Here is a 6,072-nt window from a genome sequence, read left to right on the forward strand (position 1 = left end):
TATGAAATTTTGGATTCTCAATAGCTAGTACTAGATTCTTCTGAAAAATAAATCCATCTGCAAGGAAGGATAGAGACTCTGAATGTAACAGAAAGAAAACATGTACTTGATCATTTAATATGTCCCCCAATCATATTTAATATACCATTATAATGAGATTCATCATGCGTATTGTACTCCACAGGTGGAAACAAGTTAAAGACATGAAGTGAAAGATTGAAAAATTGCAAACACTCTCTCTCTCTCTCTAGTCAGGGAGAAAGCTTAAAATCTTTTAGTGACTATATTTTAATATTCTAGCAGATTATTGCTTCTTTTTTTTTTCCTGTCGAGGTGGGGGAAGTTTACAACATTCTAATGGATGACATGCAACTATAAAGATTTTTTAACAGTAGTAAATCATGGTCAGTATCCAATATATAATAGTATAAATCCGATTGTAAAGGAATTGTGAATTTAAAAAAAATGAGAGGGTTCTTTAAGCAAGAGGCATAAATGAGTGCACCACTGAGCTGCGGTAAAATAGTATTATACATTGGAGGGCAACAAGGTCATTTATGTGATAAGGAGATGGATAGACACAATGATGCTAGCGTGCCCTACCCTAATAGCAAAGAGAATCTTTTCCTTGAAAAAAAAAAAAGGTTGTTGATTCTGTTCCTCATCTATTATATCAACCCCATAACACCATAATAGTATTGTACATTGGAGGACAACAATGTCATTTATGTAATGAGGAGAGGGATAGACACAATGATGCTAGTGTGCCCTACCCTAATAGCAAAGAGAATCTTTTCCTTAAGGAAAAAAAAATGTTGTTGATTTTGTTCCTCATATATTATATCAATCCCATAATACCAGCACATAAAAATAGAATGTCATGGGAAGCACTCACACTCGAAGTCTTTAGGCAATGGATTATGGCATTTTCACTACATTGGGATTGAGATTTCCTTGATCTAAATTGCTTGCAAAAGACTTTATTCTCTTTCACTATCTTGCTAATACAATTGATCGAGTACAAGTGAATCCCTTAATCCTTTTATTTTCTTTATAAGGTTTAAGTAGTGAGTGCGTCTCTTTCCTATGTATTTTCTTCTTTTTTGTTTCTATTTTATGCCTACAATGCTATGATTTGGCGTAATTCAAGTGGGAAACTAAGGTTTCTTTCGGTTCTAATTTGTCTATTGTTATTCTTTTCTACTTTATTTATCCATATAAAAAGGTTAATATATTCCAACTTCAATTAAATGTGGAACCCTTGTTTTATAACCATATTTTATTTCATTCTCATGTTGTTCATACGAGAGATTGTTTTTCTACATTTAAATTTGATAGTTGGATCCATGATTCACTAGTTTGGAGATCTCATGAGAATTTCAGAACTTATTAGTCATCTAATCCCCAAGCCTAAATGATAGATAACCATCCAAACCTTTTCCCCATGTTGACAACTTGATTACGATCGTGTTTTTGGTGACTCTGTCATTTCCATTACTTTGATGTTATAGTATATTCTGCTTTAAACACTTATTTTCTATTTTTAATTATGATCGTGTTTTTGGCAACTTTTTTTTCATTTCCTTCCCCTCCTCCTTTCCCTTGTAGAACAATTTGATGCCCACTTTATTGGTTTTTTTTTTACATTGGAAAAAATGATATAGAAACCATGTATCGATAATAGGAAATAGATCTTCACATTATCCACTTAATGTATGTCATATATTGACGCACAAGAAAGTTGAGCATCTAAGGAAGTCATTTATGACTTTTGATATCCTATTTAAATTGACGTGTACAATAGAAACAATTAATTCAACAAATAATGAGATTGTGTACTAAGACACTATATATCTTTAAGTAATGAATATAGAAAATCCAAGGCATTGGCTTGAGAGCATACACTAAAACTTTAGCATAGTTTGTGCTTAAATGTTTTTCCTAAAAAATGAAAGTAAAAATTGCCTTAGATCCTTTAAACTTTCTATATAGACTGGTGACTATGTGACTAAGAAGTAACGCTAATTTAGAATCTATATATAGATGATATTTTATTGTCAAGTGTTTATTTTTTTTAATAATTTATCTTTCTTCATGTTTTTCCATAGAGATGTTCTTACTTGCAGTAATTTTGATTTAAACAATAGTCAGTAGTTTCTCTCTCTCTCTCTCTCTCTCTCTCTCTCTCTCTCTCTCTATCACACGTGCATTTGCACTTGCTTTTTGCTTGTATATATGTGTGTGTGCTAGGTATAGGAGTTTTATATTGTAGACCTATGCTAGTACATCATTATAGAGCATTAATATAATCCTAATGCCAATTTTGTATTTGGCGCGTGGGTGCTGGACACAGGGATAGTGTGTTCCTTAACAATTAAACTACCTAAACATATCTGCCATGGGTGTGGCTTCTCAGATTGTTCCGAAAAAAATGGGGTGAAGACCTAATCTTTATATGTTAAAGGTGGAAATTTGGAATGTGTTCCCAAGTTGTGGTTGCAGTTATAAATGGCTATGAGTAGATCCTGAGCTCGACAGTGGGCATTGCTCCGTACATATAAGCATGTGGCCAAAGTAGGTATCTCCTGTGTTGTGGTTATGTATGCTTGCTTTGTATATTAGAATGCTTGTCTGCAGGATGGTTATGCACATTTGGTAGGTCTAGCCACTTGATGGTGCAATGTGGATGTGCATATCATGACTGTGTATGTGTGAGGTAGTGGTTGCAATGTAAGGATTACAAGATAGCTCTGAGCTACAGTACAGATTATATAAGTAACATGCAGCAGTGAAAGTTGTCAATTGTATATATAGCAACTTGGGGCAACATCGGTAGACTGTGACTGAGAGTGAGCCACATCATTGGTGATTTGGCAAAAAAAAAGTTAAGGGAATGTGTGTTTAATATACTGCTTTTATACTGATTGTGTTTCGAATTTTTTTTTCTTCAAATTTCCTTTGGAAATAAACATTTGAATATATTTTTTAATGCTATTCAAAAGAATGGATAGGTACTGTTGTAAACAAGGTTGGTGGAAAAAATATTGTCCCTTTTAATATATCACGCTTCTTTTTCAAGAGTAAATCTGACCATTTAACATTGACAATGATAGTTTTTTAAAACAACACAATAACGAGTCGCTTTCAATTTAATTTGAAAATCATTTTTACTCTTTTAATAACTTTTGGAAATAAGACAAGAGACAATCAAAAGAAAGTTATAATTCCAAACTTCACTCCCCTAGTGACTACAATGTCAACCCTATAAAAAAGGACATTTTTTACAAGGAAAATAAAACCATTATTAAGAAGATAACTTTGTTGGGATATAAAATATCCAAGCCCCCATTTGTTTGATGAATAAAAAAGAGTGGAAAACTTGTGAGGATGAATCCCATATGTTGTGGGTTGGATGGGCAAGGGAAGAAAAGAAAATAATGAAATATGTAATTTTAGTGGAATGAGAAATGGATATGGGGTGGGATTTTATGAGAAGGAGAAGAAATAAGAAGACAAAAGAGAAACACAAAATCAACTTTTCCACAAGTAGTGCAATTGGTAGGAGTTTGGAAGTGAATAGGATGGAAAAAAAGTTGAGTGTTATATCAGCAGACAATAATAATTGCATTTAGTGAATGTATCTAGTATGTTTCCCACCCCACTTATCCAAACATTCATATTTTTGGTACCACATAAGTGGGAAACAAGTACAAATTTTCCGACCCTTTTTACTTTCTTCACTTTTCTCCATCAAACAAACATGGTTTTAAGTGAAGAGCATCACCAATTATATATAGGCAAACCACTCCAAAATGAATAATGACATCAAAGAAATTGTTCATATAGGTCTACATTCCACAAAGATTACGTTCTTGTATCCACGATGGTTGGATTATATAGCACTAGTTTGCCCAAAAAAAAAAAAGATTGTGTAGCATTGGGAAACAAATTCTTAATGAAGTTGGATCAATCCAATAAAAAAAAAAAAGTTATATGGAACCCATTGATGTTCAAAATTCCAAACCCAATAACTAATTGAGTGATGCGAATAATGTCAAGCATAAAGACGGATATAACAATGGGAGCAGAAGTCCTATCCTAGTTGGTTAAGAATGTTTTATAGGGCGAGGGATTTCAACAGTGGTTTTTTTGCAACTGAATGGGGTAGGGTTGTTCTTGCACGTAGATGGGAAGATCCTAGCGATGGAGGAAGTGGTTCCTCACTAGAGCCTTTGTTTAGGGTTCTTGAGAAGAAGGAGGCGCTCCTTTTTCTTGCGAGGAAGATAGAGATGCAAGAGAGGCTTTCAAAAAAAATCTTTGTATTTATTGGGCTTTTTCAATGTTTGTTTCCAGGAGGTGGTACAATATGTTGTAAAATGTCATTGCAAAATTTTTCAATGTTTGTTTGCCATTTATTTTACATAGTAAAGTTATTTAACATAATTACATAAGATGTCATTATAAAAGTTTGAATCAAGTAGTCCATATTATATGATTGTAAAAAATATGTATTGACATGGGACCCACAAATACATGATTTATGCAATTAAAGGCAGTAAAAGATATGCTCAATATGGGATACACCCATCTTTAAGTTTATTGAGCCAATATTCATGTTGACAACTATTCATTTGTAGGCACCAAATTTTGACCTGGTTCCACATAAAAATTAATTAATAAAATATACATCTCAACCCCTTAATAAAAAGAAAAAAAGGAAAATGGACCCACTTCCAATCCCACGCTGAAGAGAGAGGGGACCCATAAAAATCAAATTAAAAAAATAGAACAAACAAAAGTGTTTATATTTTTAGAGGGTCTCAGGTTCGATTCTCCATCAATGCATCTACGATTTAAGTGGAAGTCGTAATAGTGGATTGCTGTGCTTATCTCTCTAAGGATTAGTCAAGATGCATGTAAGTTGGGCCGGACAGCTTAGTTAACAAAATAATAATAATAATAATAAGGGGTATTTTGGTCTTTTCATAGGAGAGTTAGATATTTTTTAGAAAAAAAAAAGAAAACTTTCCTGTAGGTTCTTCTCACATAGGAACAAGAAGAAGAGGAAAGTAAAATGGGAGGGGGCTTGTAACCGCCACCACCTGCAAAGAAGAGGGGAAAGTGGGATCTTATTAAATGTTGAGGATCACTTGAGAAGGGGGGTTTTCTTGACCTGGAGTCTGGATTTGTTCTAACAAAAAGGGTGAGAGATCTTGCTGGCTATCGAGTTGAGCTTCTTCCTTTCAATTTTAAGGGTTGCAGAAGAGTGAGGGAGAAGAGAGATCGAGTTGAGGGGGAAAAGAAGACGAGAAAGAGTGAGAGAGGGGTCTTTGGATCTGTAATTCTCAGGAAGGATTCTCTTTCATGGGCAAGGTTTGAAAACCTGCGATTTCAGAGGAGAAATCCTCTCACTGGGGCGATTTGGCAACTTTTCCTAGGTACAATCGTTTCTCTTTAGATGGATTGGGAATCTTGCTGAACATGGTTCTGAATCACTCTTCTACTATGGGGATCTGGGATTTCCATCTGAATTTTTCAGATCTTGGCTACAAAGTAAGAAGCTGTGCTTGATAGAGGGAGATCAATAGAGGGAGAAGGAGGGAGAGAGAGAGAGAGAGAATACTATGTGAAGTTCTTCACAACAGGGAGTCGACATCGGGGAAGACGATGTGAGAGATGCTCTCGCTCGCTTTTGTTTCTTTTGATCGAGCACGAAAGTTTGGATTTTACAGGCGATTTTACTACCATTTTAAACGTAAATTTTTTCAATGAATGTTTCGGTAAATCGACGGTATGGGTAAAATTTTCCCTCATGACAATTTTCCAAATACAAAACAAATGCCGAAAAATCCAGAATTTTATCGGAAATTTGTTTTACAGACCATTTTACATTGAAACAAATGGAGCCTTGTGAAATAAAAAATGGGAAAGATCATCCCGGGAGAGTGACCAAATGGGCCTTTATATTTGCTTCATGACAAGTTGAAAGGGGGATTGAATTCATTGACAAGTAGACCGAAGGACCCCTATTTTTTTTGCTACACTATCCCGCTACTGGCCAGCCTACTGGGC

At 34.6% G+C, this 6,072-nt stretch overlaps 1 long non-coding RNA gene across 1 annotated transcript; it reads left to right on the forward strand.

Moving 5' to 3' along the window:
• The first annotated feature begins 5,069 nt into the window (after positions 1-5,069).
• Positions 5,070-5,754, forward strand: LOC122069007. The gene is made up of 2 exons (XR_006137318.1): positions 5,070-5,438; positions 5,540-5,754. It is a non-coding gene; the product is annotated as an uncharacterized LOC122069007 (long non-coding RNA).
• The last annotated feature ends 318 nt before the right edge of the window (positions 5,755-6,072 follow it).

The sequence above is a fragment of the Macadamia integrifolia genome, unplaced genomic scaffold, assembly GCF_013358625.1.
Source record: "Macadamia integrifolia cultivar HAES 741 unplaced genomic scaffold, SCU_Mint_v3 scaffold520, whole genome shotgun sequence".
Classification (NCBI taxonomy): Eukaryota; Viridiplantae; Streptophyta; class Magnoliopsida; order Proteales; family Proteaceae; genus Macadamia; species Macadamia integrifolia.